The sequence below is a fragment of the Periplaneta americana genome, chromosome 6 (genome assembly GCF_040183065.1).
Source record: "Periplaneta americana isolate PAMFEO1 chromosome 6, P.americana_PAMFEO1_priV1, whole genome shotgun sequence".
Lineage (NCBI taxonomy): Eukaryota > Metazoa > Arthropoda > Insecta > Blattodea > Blattidae > Periplaneta > Periplaneta americana.
In genome coordinates this window covers 94,259,703-94,287,607 of record NC_091122.1, presented here as the reverse complement: position 1 = coordinate 94,287,607, position 27,905 = coordinate 94,259,703, and the positions used below count along the sequence as shown (strand labels likewise).

Below are 27,905 nucleotides of genomic sequence, written 5' to 3'. Positions count from 1 at the left end.
ATTTGTTCGATTTTTACCGCATTTTGTTTTCTTCAGTGTCTCAAACTTACAGACGAAAAACTTTGAGAGTTTTATTTTCATCTGGCAGCAATATTGCATTTGTACATCTATTCAGTCAAAAAATATAATCCTCTGAAACCCCACAATGCTTTTTGGGACACAGTGTATACAGAGTGATTCAGAAGAAATAGTGAATATTTTAGGGGGGGGGGGGTTGGTGGCAGTAATGGAGTATTCTGAGAAAACTATAAACTATAAACATTTGATAAACTTTCAATGGGTGTGGAGATACAACTGTTCATGAGGGCAGCACTATTCACAATGCGAGCGACCAATTTTTGTCCCTTGTAATTACTTTGATTGTGTCCATTTCGTCTTTAATCCACTTCCAGACAAAAATCGACAGTAGTAAGGTCTGGGGACATTGGTGCGGTCAATTAACGTAACCACTGCAACCGATCCATCGTTCGGGAAAAGTGAGATTTAGATGATGTATCACATGTGCGGATAAAATGTAGGGCTTCGTTATACTGTAAGAACATGCCCATCTTTGTAGCCAAGGAAACTACAAACAGCTGTTTCCTGACAACTATTATTAACAGTGCTGCTGTCAGACAACAGAAGAGCGACATGTACTATATATTTTTACGTAGTCATTTGTCGTGCCTTCATACCATTTGTAAGGCTTGTTATGCGTAACATTGAAGCAGATGGATCTCCACACCCAATGAAAATTGGAGACATGTTTATAAGAACATCTTACTCAGAATAGTCATGCTACTAACCCCTAAAATATTTACTATTTCTTCCGGGCCACTCTGTTGTTTACTGTTATCATTATTAGTAATATAATCATCATCCTGATGGAGAATGAGCTTATAGGGCTACATCCAACATAATTCATGTGAACTGAACCCCAGGACAGGCGAATTTGCATGCACTCCAATCAACAGTGCCAAGGTTCGTTTTGCCGTCAAGTTGTATGCGGGCATCCTCTCATGTCCCCAGACCATCCCCCTTTGCACGTGACCATTGAACAGAGAAATATTATCAATATGAGACTGAAATGAAAATCGGCCTAGAAGACGTCTACAAATGGGTCAACGAAAGAACCACAAATCCTCCATTGCGACTTCATTACTCATTACTATATATTTTTCAAACGAAAAACCGATTGCATGAGAGGCTGACGTTCTACTCGCAGCTCTAGACTACGCACTACCTGCAGAAATTATGGGATACATATACTGTACGTTAGAACATCCTCCATACAGAAGATAAGTAGTGTCAGCTGCATTCAAATTACACTAATGACATTGCTTAAATATTCATAAACTTGGCAGACAAATCCACAAGAACTTGTTTTCAGGAACTTGGATTGTAAATAATGCATGGATGACATATTTGTTAATAATATACCAGACTTTCCACAAAGTAATATACGGCTCCATACATTACAAAAACTTCAACCAGCAACCTGTGAGTTGTTACTGTATATCATTATGGAATAGCCCAAAGAGGCGAGACATTCCAGGTAAACAGTGAACTGCAGTACTTCCAAAAAAAAAAAAAATAAATAAATAAATAAATAAATAAATAAATAAATAAATAAATAAATAAAAAACTAAGCACGACAAGAACCAACTACCAAGTAAACAGAATTGATAACTTACAGCATGTGTAAAGAGATATAGGACAACAAAGAAAAGCCTATTAACGGAATAAAAGAGAATTAATGAAGAGGTGAGAGGACCACAACAATAAAATTTCACAGGGGAGCGTATTGAAAGTTTAAGAGTCCAATACGATTAGGTGCAGTATCATAATTTTTTCGGCTTATACTTACGTCATTTGATAAGTAAATTTTATAATATTTTACTAGTAGCTTCCCCACATATGTAAGAAATGAACTCGCTCAAAAAACATTTTTGTCAAAAGTATGGCTTTAGAATATCTTATTCTCACCCCTTCAAATGTATCTGATTTAGTACTTCTCCTTAATGCACTACGTTCGCTCCCACCTGTAAGGCACAGTGTCATTTTTATGTTTCGCAGCAGCTTGCAAACTACCCTATACAGTTCTATGAGTTGTCTAGAATCCATCACTGTTGCCATCTACAAATCTTTGGACAATCCGCCAGGACGATCGATTTGGTGCCAAGCATGCACTATTTTTTCAACACGGAGATGATAATACAAAGGGAAATTGTGGAGAGTAATGATGGAATGACCATACCTGGTGCCCCTTATACAGTTCTGCGAGTCGTCTAGAATCCACCACCACTGTCATCTACGAATCTTTGAACAACCGCCAGGACGATCGATTTGGCGTCAAGTATACACAAGTGAGTCCCCATTTTTCGAAATGGAGATGATAATATAAGGGGAATTGTGGAGAGTATTGATGAAATGACGTGAAAAAACGGGAGAACGTCGATATAAACTCAAAACCTTGTTTTCTGCACCATAAAATCACAACTTCATTATCATCGACATTTTAAAAGTGAATGCGCACACCGGTACAACTGTCGCCCTGGCCGCGAATTGTACGGAATAACTCTCGGAACAAAAGCATACAGGATAGTTTTGTATTAATAGCCAGCCTTAGCAACAAAGTTCATAGCACTTACTGAAAATATTTTTTTCCTGCATAAGTTACTGGAATAGTCCACCGTTGTGGCTTAGGTGTTAGCGAGTCTAACTCCGAACCCAGAGGGCCAGGGTTCGATCCCCGGTCGGGACGAGTTACTTGCGTGAGGTTTTTTCGGTTTTTTCCTCACTCCTATGGATAAATATTAGGTAACTTTATCAGGCGATTGGAACCCCACTCATCTTCGCCACTTCCTTTCCTCCCCTATCATCCTTTCCTCACCATCCCGTTACTTCTTCTGGTTTTCAAATTGCTCTACAGGCGGCCTCCGAAGCTGCTGGCTCTCTCGACCGGCCTCCGTGGATTGTATTCAAGTGATGATGGATAGCTTCTGCAACGGAACCCGGTGGACACCTTCTCGGCGGAGCGGACCGTTAAGGGAGCCTTGGGGAGGATGCTGAAGCAGGAGTGGTATATGGACTTTGTTGGCTGTAGGGATCGGGTCGTTAAGGGGGTCAAGTGGTTAGGTCGGTGCGCGTAGAGGATCGGTGGGCACGCAACTCATCCCATATCGGGGGATGTACAATAGACCTCAGGTCGTAGTGCTTGGGATGTTCCTCCCTCCATCCTAACAAGTAAAGTAAAGTACTGGATTAACTGCAATTTCGTTTATAAATTAGAATTTATGAGGAGTTCTTGCGGACTTGCGACGGAAATTTATATTTTAACGTCTTTTAGTTCTCATAAAGTGTGAGAAATCTACTTACTTTGATTTTCACCCCTCAGGTACAAATCACACGGCGTGAAATCGGGAAAGGGATTTCTAATTTCATTTAACTTCTCTTCTGTTAACACCCAGGAGACATTATTTCCATTTCATTATCTGAAATACACCCGATGCGTTTAATTTCATTTACAATTCTGTAAATCGTGGTCCTGTTGGGAATGGCAATATCAGGAATTATTTTGTGATTCTTTCTTGTTCCCACTACTCAGTTTTTACATAAATATCAGGACTTGAAGTGTTATTAATGTACCACGTACCCTTGACATGATTACACCAAACAAAAGATCGACACCAAATAAACAAAAAGGCTTTGACGTTAGAATGACACAAATACTGTTTATTTGAGCTCGAAGATCACGTGACTTACAAATATGTCAAGGCATGATGCAGATCCGTTACTGCCTATACACTAGAGTTGGGCAACACGATTATTTTTCAGAAGTCGAGTCCAACGATTCAATCATGCATTACGAATCGATTCACGATTCTTTCCAGTTTGCGATTCCAACTATTCTTTTGAATCGTCAACGAGTTCACGATTCTTCCTAGTCTGCGATTCCAACGATCCTTTTGAATCGTCAACGAACAATTCACAGAACACTTTCCTTTGTAAACCACGGGTAGAACAAAAACTTTCTACATCTCTCGCATAAATGACATAAGAGGCGAGACATTGGATTGTCTCTTTCTCATTGGCTGAAACATTCATCATGACCTCCATTAGTCTATATTATTATTATTGAAGTTAATGTTTCTCAATTATTATAGTTTGTCAACTGCATCTTATTATCAAGTATATTTTTTGCATTATATCTCTATTTAACCATGTAAATTTCAGGTTCGTGCTAATTATTTTTCACACTTAACAAATGCAGTATTTTGATTTCACTCTCGCTCGGGAGCATTCGGCACGGTTCGGAAATGTCCGCTGACAGGTTACATCAAACAAGTATATAGAATCATGGGTTAGGATACCGATTCGTTACTATTTTTTTGAACGACGATTCGTTGATACCACGAATCGATTCTTACGATTCTTTATTATTAGTCGTTCGAATGAACGATTCGTTCACGAATCGACCCAACTCTACTGTACACTGACTGCTTGAATATTGTTGCGTATTATAAAACTAATATTGTGCTTTCAATACACTTTCTTTGCTACTCAATTCAAATTTCTGCTATAAGTAGGTTATTTTACGACGCTGCATCAACATCTTAGGTTATTTAGCGTCTGAATAAGATGAAGGTAATAATGCCGGTGAAATGAGTCCGGGGTCCAGCACTGATAGTTACCCAGCATTTCCTCATATTGGGTTGAGGGAAAACCAGGCAACTTGAACCGACCGGGATTCGAACCCGGGCCACCTGGTTTCGCGGCCAGACGCGCTAACCATTACTCCACAGGTGTGGACTACTTCTATAAGCAATTATGAACATTTTAGTATCAATATTAACTCCAAACTGGTAGATTATTATCGTAAGCTGGTGGTCATATAAAATATAATAAGCATTGTTATTTCAAATTGGTACTGAGTGGAATAAATTCAAAGCAATAGGAAAAAGTTAATAGAAAATTCAAACTAGCTATGACTCAGGGAGCCGAGAAAGGGATGAGCAATGGAAGGCGTGGTTAACCATTTGGCTTAGTGTGAAGTTGTCTTACTCCATATTTGATAAGTAGTATGCAAATTTCTGGGAACTTTCAGACCAATATGGTTGAAAGGGCCATTGAGAAAGTCATTCGTGACACTTATTTTATGTATTTTATGAATGTGGGATGATTCAACGTACAGGACGGAGGTGTTTTGCCAGTTTATGAGCCTCATCGCAGAATGTGTGTTGTGTTTGAGGTAGCTACGTCCAAGAAGCACTGTGTTAATGTGCGTTCTCTCATCCTGACAGAGAATAATCTGCTAGTCTCGCCTATGTACACCTGGCCACATTCACACGTAAAGTAATAAACTAAACCTACGGTGTCTAGTAATTTATTTTTGGGTTTATTGTTGGAAGGAGGTGGCGAAGCGTGCTATCTCATTCGAAAATTTTACTGCCCTAACCATTTTAAGTTACAGGGGCTATGAAACGACAATATGGCGATAATGGAATGAAAAGTGAGTGAAAACGAAATATTAGGAGAAAACCAGCCCCACAGGCGTTCAGTCTGTTTGCTGAAGACCCGGCTGTAACAATGGAGCTGCGTGCCGATGTGCTATTAACGGGCGTCTCGTGGCTTAATGACTGCGAGTGTTGGCACCGCGCCATGCGGGCGACTCAAAGACGGTGTTAATAATGTCTCACAGAGGTGTGTGCCGCTATTTCCATGCGGACCTTGAGCCCAACCCACAAAGCATACGGACTCGGTTCGATTCTTGGTTGAGTCTGTCTTGCGTTTCTCAGAGCGATGCTGACAACATAATCAGGAAATATATAGCATAGTGCGAAACTGGTCAGAGAAGCAATAGTTGAATGAATAAGAAAGAGGAGAGGAAAGGATAAGATGGAACAGTTGGAAAACAAGAAATAGAAGGACGTGGAGAAGAAGCAGAAACAAGAAGGGCGAAAGGATCATATAGTTGAAATGTAAAAGAAGGTTGAGAAGAAACAGGAAGCTAAGAAGGAACAGGAAGCTGAGAAGAAACAGGAGGCTACGAAGGAACAGGAGGATGAGAAGGAACAGGAGGCTGAGAAGAAACAGGAGGCTGAGAAGAAACAGGAGGCTGAGAAGAAACAGGAGGCTACGAAGGAACAGGAGGCTACGAAGGAACAGGAGGCTGAGAAGGAACAGGAGGCTGAGAAGGAACACGAGGCTACGAAGGAACAGGAGGCTGAGAAGAAACAGGAGACTACGAAGGAACAGGAGGCTGAGAAGGAACAGGAGGCTGAGAAGAAACAGGAGGCTGAGAAGAAACAGGAGGCTGAGAAGAAACAGGAGGCTACGAAGGAACAGGAGGCTGAGAAGAAACAGGAGGCTGAGAAGAAACAGGAAGCTGAGAAGAAACAGGAGGCTACGAAGGAACAGGAGGCTGAGAAGAAACAGGAGGCTGAGAAGAAACAGGAAGCTGAGAAGAAACAGGAGGCGACGAAGGAACAGGAGGCTGAGAAGGAACAGGAGGCTGAGAAGGAACAGGAGACTGAGAAGAAACAGGAAGCTAAAAAGGAACAGGAGGCTGAGAAGGAATAGGAGGCTGAGAAGAAACAGGACGCTGAGAAGGAACAGGAGGCTGAGAAGGAACAGGAGGCTGAGAAGGAACAGGAGGCTGAGAAGAAACAGAAGACTGAGAAGAAACAGGAGACTGAGAAGGAACATGAGGCTGAGAAGAAACAGGACGCTGAGAAGGAACAGGAGGCTGAGAACGAACAGGAGGCTGAGAAGGAACAGGAGGCTGAGAAGAAACAGGAGGCTGAGAAGAAACAGGAGACTGAGAAGGAACAGGAGGCTGAGAAGAAACAGGACGCTGAGAAGGAACAGGAGGCTGAGAAGGAACAGGAGGCTGAGAAGAAACAGGAGGCTGAGAAGTAACAGGAGGCTGAGAAGAAACAGGAGGCTAAAAAGGAATAGGAGGCTGAGAAGAAACAGGACGCTGAGAAGGAACAGGAGGCTGAGAAGGAACAGGAGGCTGAGAAGGAACAGGAGGCTGAGAAGAAATAGGAGACTGAGAAGAAACAGGAAACTGAGAAGGAACAGGAGGCTGAGAAGAAACAGGACGCTGAGAAGGAACAGGAGGCTGAGAAGGAACAGGAGGCTGAGAAGGAACAGGAGGCTGAGAAGAAACAGGAGGCTGAGAAGAAACAGGAGGCTGAGAAGGAACAGGAGGCTGAGAAGGAACAGGAGGCTGAGAAGAAATAGGAGACTGAGAAGAAACAGGAGGCTGAGAAGTAACAGGAGGCTGAGAAGAAACAGGACGCTGAGAAGGAACAGGAGGCTGAGAAGGAACAGGAGGCTGAGAAGGAACAGGAGGCTGAGAAGAAATAGGAGACTGTGAAGAAACAGGAGACTGAGCAGGAACAGGAGGCTGAGAAGAAACAGGACGCTGAGAAGGAACAGGAGGCTGAGAAGAAACAGGAGGCTGAGAAGGAACAGGAGGCTGAGAAGGAACAAGAGGCTGAGAAGATACAGGAGGCTGAAAAGGAACAGGAGGCTGATAAGGAATAGGAGGCTGAGAAGAAACAGGACGCTGAGAAGGAACAGGAGGTTGAGAAGGAACAGGAGTCTGATAGGGAACAGGAGGCTAAAAAGGAACAGGGAGATAAAAAGGAACAGGACGATAAAAAGGAACAGGAGGCTGAGAAGGAACAAGAGGCTGAGAAGAAACGGGAGGCTGAAAAGGAACAGGAGGCTGAGAAGAAACAGGACGCTGAGAAGGAACAGGAGGTTGAGAAGGAACAGGAGTCTGATAAGGAACAGGAGGCTAAAAAGGAACAGGGGATAAAAAGGAACAGGAGGCTGAGAAGGAACAGGAAGCTGAAAAGAAATAAGAGGGTGAGAAAGAACAGGAGGCTAAAAAGGTAGAGGCTGCTGAAAAGGAACAGGAGGCAGCGAAGTAATAGGAGACTATGGAGCATCATAAAGCTGACAAGAAACAGGAGACTGAAGGAATAGGAGGCTGCGAAGTAATAGGGACTGTGAAGCATCACGAAGCTTACAACGAAGGAACATGAGGCTCAGAAGGATGAGGATCCTAAAACAGAGACTATGAAGGATTATAAATGTGAGAAAGAACAGGGGGTTGAGAAAAAAAAAAGGAGCTGAGAAGAAACAGAATGCTGAGAAATAATGGGAGACCGAAACGTATCATAAAACTGACTAGGAACAGGAGACTGAAGGAACAAGAGGTTGAGAAGGAACATGTTCCTAAAAATGAACAGAAGGCTAAGAAGGAATAGGAGCCTGAGAAGAAACAGAATGCTGAGAAGAAACAGGGTTAAGGAGGGACAAAATATTAAAGACTAGAACGCAGGGAGCAAGTGAAAGTTGAAATAGTTAAGGAAAAACAGATGATGAAAGACGAATAAAAAGCGGAATTGTTCATAGGAAACAATGAGGTATGGCTGAGTAGAAGAAATAGTAGATGGTGTTGCAGAAGAAACGGAAGAGACGGAGGAGAGACAAATGGGGGTGGTGGAAGAAAAGATGCAGCAGAGGGTGTTGTAGAGAAAAAGAGGCAAATAGGTGATAAGAAAAAAGTATCGTGAGGCACAAGAAATAGAAGAGAGAAGAGAGGAATAAATAGATACACAAGAGGAGGAAAACAAAAGGACAAGCATTTTGTATAAGAAAGGAATGAAGGAAAGATTAAGACGAAAGAGGAGGAGAAGGAGAAAACCGCAAAATCTGCGGTTGAGCAGCTCATTAGGCACGCTGTAGCTTGGGCTCAAGTGCTCACTTCTCGCGGTAACCATGACGACTGCAGTTGAAACAGAATGAAAACGCTCTTCATGCATACAAGTGTAACTACTGTGTAGTGTTCTCTGCACAGTCTTCGGCGTGTTTTTCGACCTAGCACTATGCAGTCATGTAACTAGACGCATTCAATGTGCAGTCAGCACCAGTGCCTCCGCCATATGTAGCCTACTCCTAAAATATTCCTAAATTTGTCTCAGTCACAGGGAGAGTATTGAACTATTCCATATTTGTCCAGTGGTCGAGCCACATGGACATGTCGTTACTAAATTTTTTCTCTTCACTTAATCGTCAGTTTCTAGAAAAAACCTGGTAGTTTTTCCGAGATTTTTACAAACTTTCAGACGAATGTCAGGTAATTCACCTCGTTAAAATACCATGTCGCTAACACTTCATATAGATGTAAAATAATCTCACAGGTAAGGGGTTAGGTACAGCTTACAGCAGTAAAATTTTTGGAAATATTCAATATTTTTCCCTCAATTACTGTATTTTGTACAATTTTTAAAACTGATATGTGAAAAACACTGTCCTTCTGCTATATGAAAAAATATTTTTACGACAAAAAAAAAAAATATATATATATATATATTTTTTTTTTTTGAAAATTCATAATGGTGGTAGTTCATTGTGCAGTGTTGAAGCGTTTCCCTCATAACTCAAACTTGTCAACTTTTTCATGTTCTCTCACTTTTATATTATTGCTGAAACTGTTTACAATATCATGCTCTTTCAACTACATTCCTTAATAAATAATACCCTTTCATTTTGTGTTAGAACAAAATACTGATATGACCATTTTTTAATGAATTTAGTTTTTATCAATCTATCGAAGGTAGAGAAGGGATCTTGTATAATATTGTAGATATGACATGCATAAATACATACAACAAATTTCATCACAGAATGTTGGATAGTTTTTTAGTTATGTGGGAAATGCTTCACCACTGCACAGTGAACTGAATTTTGAAAATAAAAATGTAAAAATTGTCTTTAAATCGTAAAAATATTTTTACATATAGCAGAAGGACAGCGTTTTACACATACTACGAGTAATTTTCAATATTGTACAAGATGCAGTAATGGAGGAAAAAATGTTCAATATTTCCACAATGTCACTGCTGTAAGCAGTACTTAACCCCTTAATGCAGTGTCGTTAAATAATCGATTCAGAGCCAAATTATATCTATAATAATAATAAATCTGTAGCCGAAATTTTTCTGGTAATTTTCGATTTTCCAAAAATAATTGGTCCTAACATATATAATTAACCACCCTGAAACCGAAAATCGCATTTTTTAAATTTTTGTTTGTATGTCTGTCTGGATGTTTGTTACCTTTTCACGCGATAATGGCTGAACCGATTTATATGAAAACTGGAATATAAATTAAGTTCGTTGTAACTTAGATTTTAGGCTATATGGCATTCAAAATACTTTAATGAAAAGGGGGGTTATAAGGGGGCCTGAATTAAATAAATCGAAATATCTCGCTTATTACTGATTTTTGTAAAAAAAAATGTTACATAACAAAAGTTTCTTTAAAAACGATTTCCGATAAGTTTTATTCTTTACAAAATTTTGATAGGACTGATATTTAATGAGATAAATGAGTTTTAAAATTAAAATAACGCCATCTAAGACGGTGCAATGAAATAACAAATGACTTCGTCTATAAGGGGCTTTAGACAACAACAATCGAAAAAGGGGCCTTGGACAGCAACAATCGAAAGCTATTAAACATAGCCTACAGAGAATGTCTGTGTGTTTGTATGAAGAAATATCGGAAGCTAAATTAACCGATTTGTATAATTAATTATTATTTCACCATTGGAAAGTGCAGTTTCTCTAGATGGACATAATGCTATAATGTTATTACAGTAACTTCTGAGTAAATCGAGGACAGGTAAGATTAAAATAGCTTCTTATGCACAGAAAATTGGATAGGCTATTTTGTACATTCGTTTTCTGTATTTCTTAAAATAATATTTATGTACACACTCATTTTAATCTCACAAAATTAACGAACAACGAGAGTGTATTGATTTAGTATGCAGTAATAGTACGTTAGCTTAGCAATCCATTATTTTATAATTCAAATTTTAACTATGCTCAATTGAATCGTGTTAAAATACATAAAATAGCCTATATATGCAATAAATGCAATGCAAAAAAAAAAAATGGGTAATGAGCCAAGCAGATTATGTTGCGCTGTTGTAAAAGTTGTTGCTTCTGAGATTCAAGAGCCCCCACAACAAATTAAAAACTTACTTATCGGAGTACATTCGTTATCAACGCACTTTTTATATAATGTAATATAATATAATATAATATAATATAATATAATATAATATAATATAATATAATATAATATAATATAATATAATATAATATAATATAATATATACTAATAATAAATATGTAACAGAAAATTTTCTGGTAGTTTTCGATTTTCCAAAAATAATTGGTGTTAACATCCTGATACCGAAAATCGCTTTTTTCAAACTTTTGTTTGTATGTCTGTCTGTCTGTCTGTCTGGATGTTTGTTACCTTTTCACGCGATAATGGCTCAACGGATTTCGATGAAAATTGAAATATAAATTAAGTTCGTTGTAATTTAGATTTTAGGCTATATGGCATACAAAATACTTCATTTAACGGGGCCTGAATTAAATCGAAATATCTCGCTTATTATTGTTTTTTTTGTGAAAAATGTTACATAACAAAAGTTTCTTTAAAAATGATTTCCGATAAGTTTTATTCTATGCAAAATTTTGATAGGACTGATAGACTTTTAAAATAACAATACAATACATTTTCACCGCCGCCTCAGATTGTAGGGCTGTTGTTCCTGCAGTAATTCCTATGTGCAAAATATAAAATTTTTGAGTAGGAAGAAAAAACACATTTATTCATTCCATGGCAATGGTACATAGGAGATCGTGATTTCTTACATTTTCGAAAGAAAGATATATAATTACATATCACTGTTTATGATGTATCACTATTTAAGTTATTTGAAGGGTTCAGAACCATAGTGGCCCAAGCGCCATTTACTGAATACGTAGAAAACAAGGGTTAAAATTAAATTATTACCATAATTCAATGAAAACATATAGTAAGTAATATAAAGTTTACAGATTAAAACTAAATGATATGTCAATCTTCATTAAACTATGGTTGCATGTAATAACAAATAAGAAACATGTTAAAGAAATTGTCACTGCAGCAAATGAGTGCTCTCTGGACCAAAATGATCGCATTTTAATTATTTGAATACAATTTCAATTAAGTAACATATTAAACGATTTGTCCTTCTAACAAACACGAATGTTTCCTGGATCAAACGTCCTATTTTTATTATGTAATTACATTTATTTCTAACAGGTGCAGCGGAGCGCACGGGTACGGCTAGTATGTAAATAAAACAATACACCTACTTGACTAAGTTATGTCATTTCTATCATTAAACTGCATAATTTACTGATCTTAAATGAGGCAGAAACAATAGTGGATTGTTTGGAGAAGGTATGAATTGGAGTTTTTCTATTGCCGATAATGAATAAGTAAATCACAATGTTGAGAAGATTTTCTATCTATCAAAAAGAAAAAAAATGGGCTGAGAAATTCTTATTCGTTGGTGTCGTTACAAACAGCTAGTTCCGCTTGAGAACTGCTTGATACGTTATTTCCTGTCATTACCAGCAATGAAAAAATCCAATCTACATCTATTTTTTTGCATAATTGACTGTATTTTATATGTCAAAGCCTAACAATTTGAAGTAAAATCGTGTAAAATTCCACCACTGTAGAGTAACTGTTAACATGTCCGACCGTGAAACAAGCGGACCTGGTTTCAAATATTGGTTGGGTTTTTTCCTTCGAGGTTCGCTCTCCCCCCCCCCCACCACAATCACTTGAAACAGAATTGTTAGGCAACTTTCGGCGTTGGACCTCGGAGTCATTTCGCCTTCATTAATTTCAACTTCATCTATCATCTTTCAATAGTTTCAGATCGACGGAATATGGAGTATATGTATTACCGTGATTTACATACAAATATCAGTCTGAGGTTGCTTGCTTAAGTTCCAGGGGACAGAGAGGCTTTCATAGGAACTGCATAGGACCTAGGTGCTGGGTCGCTGAATTACAGATGGTAACTTACTACAGTAAGCATCGATTATCCGAATACCGATCAACCGAAACATCGGTTAACTGAAAGCGTTCCAGGCGGAAAATTTGAATTTGCGCGCGCATCATGTAGAATTTTTTTATTTTAGTTTTAGTTGGTTATTTAACGACGCTGTACCAACTACTAGGTTATTTAGCGTCGATGTGATTGGTGATAGCGAGATGATATTTAGCGAGATGAGGCCGAGGATTCGCCATAGATTACCTTGCATTCACATTACTGTTGGGGAAAACCTCGGAAAAAAACCCAACCAGGTAATCAGCCCAAGCGGGGATCGAACTAGCGCCCGAACGTAACGTCAGACCGGCAGGCAATCGCCTTAACCGACTGGGCCACGCCGGTGGCGCCATGTAGAAGTTTAGCTAGCGCTGTTTGCGAGATTTAGCGGCAAAAAACGAGTCTGAGTTCTGGAGGCTAGTCAGTTTTCTGTGTTATTTTATAAGACGTGTGATACAAAATATATACTCTACGTACAGTTTTGTGTTTAATATCAGTGTTTCTTTGTTTCATACTGCTTCTATATCACCGGCACAATTTGTTTTCGTAAATGATCGGTTATCCGAAAAATCAATTATTCGAACAACCCCTGTCCCCAATTGTTTCGGATAATCGATGCTTTGCTGAATAGTGAATCACGATACCTGCAGTAATGCGATCTTCAGGTCAATACAGGATGCAGCAGGATGTAATAACGTGATTTGCGAACAAATGGCATCGGTCTGAGGAAGCTGCAGAATTCTCAGTGAGACGGTTCCCTTGGTTGACCACGCGGAGTCCTTCGGACAAGGTGTTGTGTGGCTTAATCGATAGATGGCACCAAACAATGAATCATGTACTCACAGGAATGCGGTCCTGAGGACTTCAACAGTCATCCCCATAATAAGCCTTACGCTGCGGTGCAAGCCTTCCGGCCCTCCTCAGTAGAAAGAAATCGCTGAAATTACATCACTCCTAATCTCTTCTCTCTTTCACCCTCACCGCGTCTTTCAGACACCAACCCAGTGACTATCTGAGAATTTGTGTAGGCGTCACAGTCAATAGAAGGAACCACTCTTCAGTACCATCACAATTATGGTTCTTCATTTCTGTCTTGACTGTCAGCTATGAAGGTTCATTGCAAAGTTATCTCTTAGTTGTTTGACAAACTGTAAATGGACCTACCAGTACAATATGCTAACAAACTTCAACGTTGCCGATGCAGACTTCATTCTAACTGGGTTTTGGTGACCTGTGCGTTATATAGTAGAAGTTCCGATATATCATCGATTATTTCACATCGAATGTTTACAATGTGCAGGGACTTTTTAATTCAATTTTATTGTACCTGAGTTTTCGAAAGTACTTCACTCCCACCCCTTCTACTAGTGAACTTCCACTCAAGGGCGCATAGGCAGTCAAAGTCGTCTTACGGTCGCAGTATACAATATTGAGTGAGTGAGTGAGTGAGTGAGTATAGTGTGTTCCAGAAATATGGTCGTATTTCCAGTGAATAAAGTGCATTCACTATTGAATCATTTTTTCACACAGGTATTGTATCAGTTTGGTTACGTCACTTCCCTGTTTCCAACATCCGTTTCTACTGGCCCCTCTGTAAAGACTAGTGGCTGGGCTGTCTTAGCTCTTTTCTGAAAACATTTGCTGTCAGGAATTGGACGTCTGCGTAATATTATAAAATTGTATAAATAATTTAAATAAAAGGGCCTCGTTAGGTAACTGTCACGTGATTCCCTCCCCCTTTCTACGACCCTGCGACATATCTACTTGGACGGACAGTAGACAGCAATCTGAGTAAATTTATCTGTGCGAATCGGCAGAAGTGAAGTGATTACAGTACGTAAGTAAGGTACTCTGTTATTGAGGAAGTACAGAATTATTATTTCAAGGGGCACAGGATTATTACCCTCATGTCGACTGATGCTTTGCATTATTTCTTTTGGAGTTACTAAAAACAGTTGTGTTTGTTAAACATCCTACAACATTAGAAGTATTAAAGAATTACATTAAAGAAACAATACATTCAATTTCAGAAGATATCCTTAAAACATTTTCGATAATATGCACACAAAAGACCCGTATAGAAATGAACGGCCATTATTTTCAACAATTTGTTGAAATATCCAAATTTTGATTTTCTTCAATTTAAATGCACTCTCCATATTGTATGCTAATGTGCTGTAGCCAGTATATTATACATTGCATATTGAATACGTCAGCCTGGATAGTTCAGTTACTGAGTAAAAACACTTATTGTTAATATTATACTGTGTTTTGAGTAAATAAAAACCTAACGAAAATTATCAAACTGTAAATCGTAATAGTTCCTAGTTTACGTATATGGATGCACTACTTTTCTTCCCTCATATACCTAGTAAAGAGATTTTTTTTTGTATTTTACACTAGTATCATCAAACTCCGGTCGTGGAAGGTGGTAACATAGTGTTTGTGGTCCTCAACCGTTAATTCTAAAGTAGGCTATAGCCAGGTTAATATTAGAAATGTTAGTAAAAACAAAATGATGACCAGGCATAATTAAATTAAGTTTGAAATTTTCAGAAGTAGTATTAGTCTACGCATTTGTTTAATCTATGCGTTGCAGAGGATCAGGCAACACTGCACTAACAAGATCACAGTCTCTCTCTCCCTCTCCCCGTCTCTCTCTCTATCCTCCCTTTCTCCCCCCTCTCTACCAACCTTGCTAACAACTAGTGCTCGAGATGGTCAAGCCAGGGCTGTAATTAAATTTGTCAAGCTGTAATATGAAATACTAATGCTTTTCACTCGAGCACTTCATTTGACTCCAGTAACACTGAGAAGCCAAAATGGCTATGCTACATAAGATCTTGTTCAGATGGACTCGCAATCAGTTCTTTGTATTAGAACTCATAGAACTGTCGCCATGCTACCCTGATAATGCAATCTGCTAGCTATTTCGAGACATTGGCATATTAATTCTAAGTACAGTTACCCTTAAAAAGAATGAGACGATTCTTGGTTGACGGAAGTTAAAGTTCTACAGCGCGGTTCACTCGATATCGACGTGTAACGATAAGTACCATGACAAATAGAACAAGAATTGTTACAAGGACCACAAGGACAAGGACCAGAATAAGGATCACGAAGAAGACAGCCATTTAAGGCCACGATTTCACAACATAGCTCGAGTAACAAAATATCATTGCTTCTCTGTACCGAATGGCAAATGCCTGCTATGGGATCTACATTCTGGACTGCGGCTGTCACTGTCTTGTCTCGGTAGCTCATATAGTAGCGTGTCGATTCCACCGTGTAACGATGTAACCGAAGCGTTTCGTGTTCGATCCCAGGTAAAACTCTTTTTTTTTTATTCAGGTGTAATTAATTTGTTCAGAGTTCCACGACTGTATAATTTGTCGAAAAATATGGAATAATTTATGCCCAATTTTTTGGTCTACAAGTGGGCTGAACCTCGTCAAAAAATAAATAAATCTTACTTGGAAGTTAAAAGTATTCTTCCTGAAACAAAAATCATAAAAAAAAAAACAAAAAAAAGACCCGTTGACTTAAAATCTTGTCCACATACCATCATACGTTTCTCCAATCGAAATCCACTCGATTGGTAGCGAAGGCAAGATGGTTGACAGCTTGTGCTTCCCCCAATATTTCCATTTGCGCAGCCCTCCGGCTCCTAATACCGCGGTTCCTCAACCTGCTGATCACAGTCTATGAAGAACCGGGAAAGTTAGATGCTGCTCTTATTTTGTTAGCAGTCCGAAAGAGGTCCAGTCGAACTGTCTCGAATAAGAGAGCACCCTCTTCCAATGAAGAAATCCGCGGACGCCCAGGAATAGGGCGATTTTCGACCTCCCCTGAATTTTGTAACGATGAACCCCCTCGGGGCTGTACTTCCAGGGACACTGACCAAACGGCCAGCAGATCTAGCCCCATATCCAGCCTCAACTAGAGCTATAACTCGATGTGTCATGCCACGTCGGTTCGCCATTACGATGAGAAATGAGGAATGACGATAATACTTTAGTGTAGACAATGACTATTTAGAGTGATATATAATTATTGAAATAAGGGGCATCTTGCACAGTAAGAGTTAATAAATCAACCCTAAATTAAATATTTAAATAACAGGATATAACTGAAGTCCAATTATTGTTGCGAAACTAATCAAATTAAATCTAATTACATTAAGTAAACAAATCCCAAGTTATGACACCACGTTGCTACAGCTAAATTGTAGGTTATTAACATAAGCATTGAATAGGTCCGTGCTTATGCGTTGGACGACAAAACCAAACATCGAACATTCGAATCTTGCAGCGGAATGTAACTTCTTGCTTTTTATAATGTAAATCAGACTTCTAACTACAATCATTCATATTTCTTACATTATTTATTAATATTTATAGCCAACATTGAATTTGTAAAGAAAAGATTTTAGAAATCTCATATGGAATTTGTGATCTGTAGTGACATAAACATAGATTATCTCTCGGAACTTTTCCGTAAAAGTAAATTAAATTCACTCCTTGAAACTGGAAACTTTAGTCGCAGAGTCATTTTCCCACCTGCATACAAGCTGAAGTAGCACAGCCATTGATAAAAGTTTTGTACACAGAATTAGACTGACAGAATCTATTCGACAGAACCTATAATCAATGGCTTGTCTGAACATGATAAACAAATCCTAAATGTTTCCAATGTCACTGAACAATTTCAAAATATTAATTTAAAACCTAAAAAAGGGTAGTAAATGCTGTATCTAGTGACTATTTACATTTATGTCTACAAAATGAATCTTGGAACAACGTATATGATACTGGTACTACTGATATTAAGAGTAAATGTATTGTATTTTTCACTTTAATTTCAGAATCACTTTAGTGGATGTTCTCCACTCAATGTTGTGAAAAAATCCAAAAGTAAAAACATGTAGATAACGCAGGGACTTAAAAATCTCATGTATTAAAATAGGAATCTATATGTATTTAGTTGCAATGTAGCCTAATGATCCTCATGTTCTTAAATACTACAAGAAGTACGGTGTAATTTATCAAAAATTATGAAAGAGGGAAATAGAATACATTTGAACAGAAAAGTACAACATTCAGATAATGCAATTAAAGCTATTCGGAATATTATTAAAATTAAACTTGTAGATATTCTAAGAAAAAAAATATATTTTCATTAAAACCAGTGATTATAAACTAGAGGATCCCAAATCTACTGCAAATTCTTTTAATGTCTTATAGTATATAGTACAGAAATATTATTGACAACTTAAACATTCAGGATATTGCAAAAGATACTGCAATTGGTTACTTAACATATGCATTTAATAATTAGTATTAATATATGTAATTAGTCAATAACTGCAACAGTGCTTTTTCATTCAATCATAACATGAATAAAATTGAATGCACATTAAATTAAACACTATTGCAAACACGTAGATAAAATAGTTAAAATCAACAGAAGGGATGAGAATGAAATAATCCAAAGCCACACTTTTAACAAAAATTGTTTTGTGCGAGTGCATTTCTTACACATATGGGAAAGCTACTAATAAAATATTGTAATAACTACTCAACAAATGACATAGCCTAAGGACTCTAAACCTTTGTAAAAGTTTGTCTTTGTGGCTTAGGAATATTTTTTAATTTCATTTTAATTGTTAGTTTTTAATACATATGCATTTACATTGTATGTGTATGTATGAATAAATGCATTCATTAGATTAACGTTTACAATATTATAAATTGTAATTTTGTATTGTCTATGATCATTAACACTTAATCTGAGGAATTTGTAAAACTCTATTTCAACGTTATTTAGCTATTTCAAAGTTATTTAGACAAAAAATATCGTTGTGTAGACTAGGAATCGAACTCGCACTCTTGTACACGAGACACAAAAGTCTTAGCGTCTGAGCTATTGAAACGACACGAAAGCTTTCCTTTCTGTGCGGAGTGTCGATCTAGTCATGAAGGTCCAGTGTCGATTTAACTACACGATTTATGTATATATTTATCTTTCATTTACGTAATATTATCATATTTTTTGCAGTTTTTGAAGTGAATTACGGAACGATGCTAGTAACAAACCAAATAGCCTGAATTTAAGTAACTCAATATTCGTTATCTTGTGTATCAGTGCTCTGGTCTCCGATCATGCGCAGTGTCTTACATCTGAGACTTAGGAATATTCAATCGTCTCATCCTTTTCTAGGGAAACTGTACATGGTGTAAGATGCAAAACTTTTTTTTCTAAAAATAAATAATTTTTATCCTTCTTCCACAATTAGCTTATTGCAAAAATGACATCTAACAAGCAATGTCACTTCCATTCTTATTGAAATTATGATTAAAACGCATAAACGCAGTTGATCGTTAATCGGATTCCTGCTGACGTCACTTTAACGTACTCGTGGCTAACGAGAAAGGCTACGGCGCGACGTCACTTTCTTAGTCATAACATGGCCAACATTGAACAAGTTTATACATAAATACTGGGTGTTCATTTCAAAGTGTGTCATGACGTCACTGTTGTTGGGTCACCGATTTGAAGCGAGTTTCAGCTTATATGTTAGAGAAGTTGCCTATTATTTAAGGCGTTCTTCAGTCTGAACTTGAGAACGTGTACGGTATAACTTGAACGTCGTAGCAACAGATGGCGATCTGTACGGTCTGTGTGCTACCATAACCTCTTTCGAACTGTGTTTTGCGCCGGCAAGTCGTACGCAGGGTATTTGTTATCATCGGTTGCGTACGGTAACATTCCACAACACAAATCAAATGCTCCGTGTCCATGTTGACCGTCGAACTTAATGTCAACAAATACGTAAGTAATCGTCTTAACCCTCTCCCCATATCCCGACAGTACGTATTTCCAAACAGTTCACATTCCTGCCACTACCGGCGTTACCGTACGTATCGGCACGTACTCTTCAGAATGAATGCCGTACTTGCTAGCCAACTTCTCTGCCTCTTAGATTATACACCTGAGCTGCGGAAGTGTGGGAAGATTGAATTCTCTAGGCTCATCAGCTAGCCACATGACGGCATACAGCGAGCCAAGACACATTTTGAACTGAACACCCAGTATAAGTTTAACATGAGTTTAATATAGAATTATTTTGTTTTTCATAACTTTAAACATGTATTTATAGGTTTGTTCCAGCACGGTTCAGAATCGATTCTGAACTGCCTGCTAATGCGCAGTAGCTCAATGTGTGTTCCAACAAGACTGGAACTGATTTCGAACCGATACTGAACTCTCAGTTCCCTGTTCCAACGTGCTTTAGAACTCGTTCAGAACGAGTGAAATTGGCTCTCGATTAAGAGGAGGAACTGGAAATTCTTAACTATTGACGCATGCGCAGATGATTTAATATGAAGTTATGATTAAAATGTTTCGAGACTAGGCAGGTTAGAATAGCAAAATAGTACATCATGAGTGATTCGGAAAGTGGTAGTGATATATTATATGACGAATTAAGTTCGGAAGATGAATATAATTTTAATATGAGAAGAAACTTCGAAGGCCTTGAAAGAATATTTCAAGAAACGTTCCAAGGACGTAAAATCCCAAACTAGTTCTGAGACCGTACACAACTGGCGCTTGCGTCGAAAGAAGTTCGGTATGAGTTCGGAATGCGTTCTGAATTGCTTGCTGGAACAAAGCTTATATTAGGCGCTTGTCAAGATGGTCATGACTAAACCATGATAATCATGTGGCTCCGATTCGCGCCGTAGCCTGTCTTTCTCGTTAGCCACGAATGTAATCCAGTCGTGCTTAGTAATGTGACAGGCCTTAAAAAATTGCCTGAACCTTTCTCTCATTTTTTAAAGAAATGTAAGCATCAGACGGAGAAGAGTCACAGAAATTAACATATTAACAAAAATAAATTGCTTTGGACACCCCTCGTCAGTCGTACTCTAGCTCCAAGCATGCTGCAAAGACAGGATGAAGCCAGCAAATGAGACGAGGGGGGAGAAAGGGACGCAATATTTGTGGAATCCGTTACCATGGCAATAAAAAGTACTTGGTCTCTCATTTGTTTATTCTCTGCTCAGAGCTGTATACGGCTCTGATTAAATGGCTTTGGAAGGGTGGCCAAGCTGCCAGGCAAGTCTCTTTCTCATCAAGTGCTGGGTGATGGTGCTATTTTCAAGAAGCCCCGTTTGTTATTTGAACCATGGAGGTGAGGCCTAAAGCAGCAACGTCCATTAACATAATGCGTTACTATGACAACACAAAAGCCAAAAGCGGTGTTGAGATTATATTCGAGGTAATGATATTATTAAGGCTTTTGAAAGTTTTCAGGATTTTTGGTTCAAAAGGACTTAATTTCAGCTGGGACTGTCCGGGACTCTGCTCCGGAACGTCATACCATGAAAATAAAATAGCCTAATGCCATTTGTAAACAGTGTTGCAATCTCAAGTGCCGAATGTGAGAGGGAGTTCTCAGCAATGAACCTGATAATCACACCGATAACAGCGCTTCTTCACGTAAAAATCGAGCGTGATTTACATTTTATAAGACTTGTGGTATCTATAGTAAATAAATGCCAAATTACTCGGTATGTAAAATCATTGCAAATTTTATAGTTTATAGTCGTATAGTCTCTTCACTTCGTCGTAATGTCCATGTTTCTGCCCCTTATAATGCCATACTCCACACAAAGCACTTCACTAGCCTCTTCCTTAGTTCCTTTTCCAGAGGTCAGCAGAAGAAGCTCCTTTTTCTATTAACAATTGCTATAAAGCTTTATAAACAAACAAATAAACGGCAATAACATTTGCATAGGTTCATCAATAGGACAAACGTGAAAACGATCCAATAAATTTTATTCGAATAAAAATCAATCGATTATCGCAGTTCTATGCCAGCGTGATGCACTGTTACAAGACAGGAGTCAGCTATAGTCCCAGCACATACACTGTATCTGTTAAGAATTCTCCACTGTAGAGTGACTTCATCAGCCGTCTGGAGCAATGTCAGGACGCTGTGTCCATACTGATCGGTTTGTTATTAGACGAACATCTCGGCAATCATCATTAGGCTTTCTATCATTTACACTTAATGAGATTGTTTTATTTCCTGCAATGATTACTGCCTTCGGCGATCATAGCCGTTGTTGATTCGTTCTGATACAATCACACAATTAGCGTCGAGTACCAAGTAACGAAAACCATAAAGATGGTCATTAGAAGCGCTCCGGACTTAACAGCCGTTTATGAATTATTACCTCAATAAGACGGCGACTGCACGGTCTAGACCAGCGGTGACCAAAGTGGGTGTCGTGATTACATCGTGTAATCACAGACATTCAAACGGATACGAGGAGTTTCCTGTACATTTCTGTGTGTTTCATTCATGTACTTAAGGCAAGCAGTGACGGTATCATGTCGCTCCACAAACTCTGTCTCTACAAGCAGTAAGAGGTGGTTTCGTAAGGAAAGAGGAGGAGAACTATTATACATGGCCTTTCAAAAATATTTAAAATGTAGCTTAACACTAAGGACTGTATTCATAGACATTCTTAGCGAGGGCTTCCGGTGGATGATCAGCGAACTAACTTTTTTTGTATTCATAAACCAGTGTTAGCGATATGATAGGATATGATATGATATGATATGATATGATATGATATGATATGATATGATATGATATGATATGATATGATATGATATGAATCCTGTGCAAGCAACCAGTCGATAGCTGGGACTAGTTTAGCACGCTCGTAGCGCGGGCTAACGAAATATCTATGAATAGCACCCTATGTACTGTCCCTAATTAATGTGAAGCTTATTAGATCCTCAAATTAGCGAAGTATCTTTGAAAATTTGTGACTAGAAAATAATGCTACTCAGATGAATATCTCCTGTAAATTTAAATATTCTAGTGAATATTTATAAAAATTTCAGTAAACTGCTTTTGAAAAAATCTTACGAAGAAATGAACTAAAATCACTGAGATATAAGTGCCAATTATGGTCATAAACTAATTTGTTGCAGAATTCCAATGATTTTTTACGCACACTGCTGCATAATTTAGTTTTGTCAACTAGAATCATTTCCCTATGTTAGTCAGGGAATGAGATAGAATAGAATAGAATAGAATAGAATAGAATAGAATAGAATAGAATAGAATAGAATAGAATAGAATAGAATAGAATGTTTTATTTTCGCTGGCAGAGTTATGGTCATAAGTCCTTCTCTTCCTCTCAACCATCTTAATTAATACACAGATATGGTTTATTTTGAAAATATGAACAATTAATATTAAGATAATTTTTAAATTTTCCAAAAAGATCATATCTCATTCCTACACTAACATAGGAAAATTATTCTAGTTACAAAATTAGTCGGCCTGGTTGGCGCAGTTGGTATAGCGATGACCTTCTATGCCCAAGGTTGCGGGTTCGATCCCGGTCCAGGTCGATGGCATTTAGTGTGCTCAAATGCGACAGGCTCATGTCAGTAGGTTTACTGGCATGTAAAAGAACTCTTGCGGGACAAAATTCCGGTACACCGGCGATGCTGATATAACCTCGCCAGTTGCGAATGTCGTTAAATAAGGCATAACATTTTTAGTTACAAAATAGAATGTTGGCTGGTGGCTGTGAAAAACAAATTCTAATTCTTCCAGTTTATGAGAAAAACTGGCATTTATATCTCACTGTTTTCAGATAATTTCTTTGCAAGATTTTTTTAAAAAACATCTCCTTAAAAATTTTATATGTTCATTAGAATATTAAAACTTGCAGGGGATATTCATCCGAGTTTTCCTAATTCCCTAAAAATTTTGAATGGATATATTTAAAACTTCATGAGAAACAGAGCAATTTCAAATGGATATCTTTAAAACTTGATGACATACAGAGGAATTAAAAATAGATATTTTTAAAACTTGATGGGATACGTAGCAATTTCAAATGAATATCTTCAGAACTTGAGATACAAAGCAATTTCAAATGGATATTTTTAAAACTTGATGGGATACAGAAGAATGTCAAATGAATATCTTTAAAACTTGATGAAATGCACAGTAATTTCAAGCTGATATCATTAAAACTTGAGACAGAGCAATTTGAAATGGATATCTTTAAAACTCGATGAGGTGCGCAGCAATTTCAAATGGATTTCTTTAAAACTTGAGATGTAATTTCAAATGGATACCTTTAAAACTCTATAGGATACAGAGCAATTTAAAATTGATATTTTAAAAACTTGATGAGATGCATAGCAATTTCAAATGGATATCTTTAAAACTTGATAGGATACAGAGCAATTTCATGTGGATATCTTTAAAATTTGAGGAGATGCACAACAATTTCAAATGGATGTCTTTAAAACTTGATAGGATACAGAGCAATTTCTTATGGATATCTTTAAAATTTGAGGTGATGCACAATTTCAAATGGATATCTTTAAAACTTGAGACACACAGCAATTTCAAATGGATATCTTTAAAACTTGAGGAGATGCACAATTTCAAATGGATATCTTTAAAACTTGATAGAATACAGAGCAATTTCATATGGATATCTTTAAAATTTGAGGAGATGCACAACAATTTCAAATGGATATATTTAAAACTTGAGACACACAGCAATTTCAAATGGATATCTTTAAAACTTGATGAGATGCAAAATTTCAAATGGATATCTTTGAAACTTGATAGGATACAGAGAAATTTCATATGGATCTTTAAAATTTGAGGAGATGCACAACAATTTCAAATGGATACCTTTAAAACTTGAGACACACAGCAATTTCAAAAGGATATGTTTAAAACTTGACAAAATACAGAGCGATTTCAAATGGATATCTTTAAAACTTGATGTGATGCACAATTTCAAATGAATATCTTTGAAATCTGAGATACAGAGCAACTTCAAATGGATGTTTTTAAAACTTGATGGGATATAGAGCAAAATGTACGCTGTTGTATTTTACAGTAGATTTACACTATTCTGTTTCCTCAAAATCCACAGCCCCCGTCCGGATAAGTCCAGGCACTTCAGCTGAAGAAAGGAATGGAAAGGTCTCGCTGATCACAAATGTCTGCCTGTTCTACGGAAGTGGGTTAGCTCACACGAACGTACGGACAACGACCGATTCACAAGTCAACGAGCCACCACTGTACCGATGCAATTGCAATATTGACGTGCTGCCTAATCCACCTGGCTTTGTTTTGACATCACGACAATTGCACACAGCCCGCGTCCGATGTAATTAAATTGTCCCGTTATACTGACACGGGCCCACCGGGTGTTTACAAACATGGTTCGACTCTATCAATTACGTCACGGTATAATGGGGTCACTGCATCATATTTAACGTTGTTGCATCGATTACAAAGGGTACTACGCCAAGATGAAAATGCAAACGTATTAATGGCCTAGTACGCACAGTGTTCGGCTACCTAACGAAGTTTAATGCGAACACACAGTGAAAACTAATTTGTAAACGGATTTATCATCTACCTCGAGAGTTCATTCCATTTAGATCCGTCCCGACTTGAAGTGTAAATGATCTATCCATTTCTCATTTGAACGTATTACAAATGTTCTCTTTTTGGGTTATAGAATTCTGCTAGCTGCGGTTGACTATTTTTATCGAAATTCTTCAATTATTGTATTGCTATATTTTCGCGTTTAACTCTTCAACGGAAAGCATTTTCCATGTGTCTTCATTACTGTCTTCACTTGATAAGCTATGATCTTCTACTATCAGAAATTTCAGTTCTTAATTTTGAATTTCACTCGGCATACGACTGTTTTATAAATCCGTTTAGAAAAGTTGGGACTCTCAATATCTTATATCAGTAGTTCTTAAACTATGGGAGAGCTAATAGTCAGAGGTCCGTAAGTGAGTTTTCAAACTAGAATTTTACTATTTCATTATGAGAAATATAATAATCAAATGCAATCCCAGCAATAGATGTAACTTAATTCTCATAATAATGTTGCAATTATAATTTTTTATTATTGACAAAGTTAATTTTTTGAAGTCTCTAAACGAAACTTGAATTTGTAATAATTTGTAAAGTGAAAATAAACAGTTTATTACATGAAAATATTTTCTTATTTTGTAGTAAGCAAAAGTATAATGGTACTGTATTAAGGAGTCCGGCAAAATGCACATCATAAGAAAGGGGTCCTCGAATTTTAGTTTAAGAATACCTCGCTGCTCAATAATTTTATTTTTATGTATTTTCTACTTCCGTTGTGGTAACGCTCTTCTCCTTGTACCGCAGAGGCTTCGAAATTAACACTTCATTTTACAGTATAATCAGAAGTAGAGTTTAAAATGTATCTGGGAGATCTGAATTCTGAAATCTGTTTTAATAGGTTATTTTTAAAGATTAAAACAGCGTTTATCTCCTACATGTTGTATTTTAAAACATCATTATTTAAATTAGGTTTTACAGCAATTGGTTATATTTTCGTAAAAGTTACCTTTAGAAGACAAACAACAGTGTTGCTAAGAGCTGACTGTTTCACGGAGAACCGTTTGTAATTTTCAGCTAGGACTGAATAAGTTGTAAATATTTATTATTTTCTTGCACAGGAATAGTCGCAGTTAGGTATAAAATCCAATAATATGTTCATATCTGGTATAAATATTACGTAATGAATTTTTCGTCTTTCTATTTTTTAACCAAATTCTATACATATTATCCTAGATCATATATACCCAGATTGGTCGGCCTCATAGGCTTCGACGGTAACAACTTTTGTCAGGTTTACTATGTTGCCATCTAGTTGTTACATAAGGAGTCACGTCATAACTCCCATTTGAATTGCATTAGCGACTGTACTGCCATCTCTTGTTCGTTTGCGGCGGACGGGTGGCGATCCTGGCGGTTGTTCTATTCAAAGTGCTACCAATTTTAACATAGAGATGAGCTATCTGTTATATATATGATCTAGAATATTGTGCAAATTTGAGTCTACACGATTATTTTGTTCTAGCTCCCCTTAGTGGATAATGGAGAACAACGTAATGATGGCAGAGGTAACGAAAATGATGCCGGAAACTGTGTTCCACATCATCTTCGTGCGCCACAAATCCCTTTCTTGTCGGGCCATACTTTGAGCCTGGATCTCCGGTGTGGTCAGTAGACTCTACACTCTACAGCCCCTCAGTTACCGGCGTGCACACAATGGCAGTACATTTGGCAGCATCGTAACGTGTGTCACATGCTGAGCACAGAGATCGACTATCTGTAGTCTCGGTTCGATCCCTAATAGGCCAATTAAATTGTCCTCATGTTGCATACCCAGGATTTATTTACATAATCCAGTACCGCGACTAACAACGCGAGCTCGAGGGAAATGCTGCCGTAACACGTGCAGAACCGCACAAGTACCGGTTGCCTAGCAACGGTGCGATGTAATGGGAAGAAGCTGAGGTAGATCGAGATCCTTAACACGGGCGTAACAACGCCTCGGGGCGGGGACAGCACGGTGTTCGAAAACACAGTGCACGAAACAGAGACAACAAGCACCACAGAGCGAGAGAGACGTTAAGGCAAGTAGACAGATAAGTTATGTAAGTAGATAGATAGTAAGATTATAGATATAGAGAAATCGACAGATATAGATGTAGATATAGATATAGACAGAGAGACAGATTAGATAGATAACAGAGGTTGATTCACGAGGATTTACCGTCCTTTATGGAGCTTATTTCTGAAGGCATTTTGAGCAAACAATACCATATCAACACAGTTACTCTTCTCAATATTTTCAGAGTTACACTAATTTAAAATTGTTTGTAAAATACGTTTTTTCTTTAGTTTTAAGGTAAAAGAATAATACAAATAGAGAATGAACCATTCAGAAGTATCATTTCTTTAATTGGCAAGTATTATGAAGCTGAAAATGTGCTGTGAACTCCTTAGTTGTTTCGTACAGATATCTTTTTCTAT

General features: G+C 37.7%; 1 protein-coding gene across 5 annotated transcripts in view; it reads right to left on the bottom strand.

The window, feature by feature from the left end:
* Window positions 1–27,905, bottom strand: part of robo1 (roundabout 1) — a 670,252-nt gene that overhangs the window by 386,073 nt on the left and 256,274 nt on the right. The window lies entirely within an intron of this gene.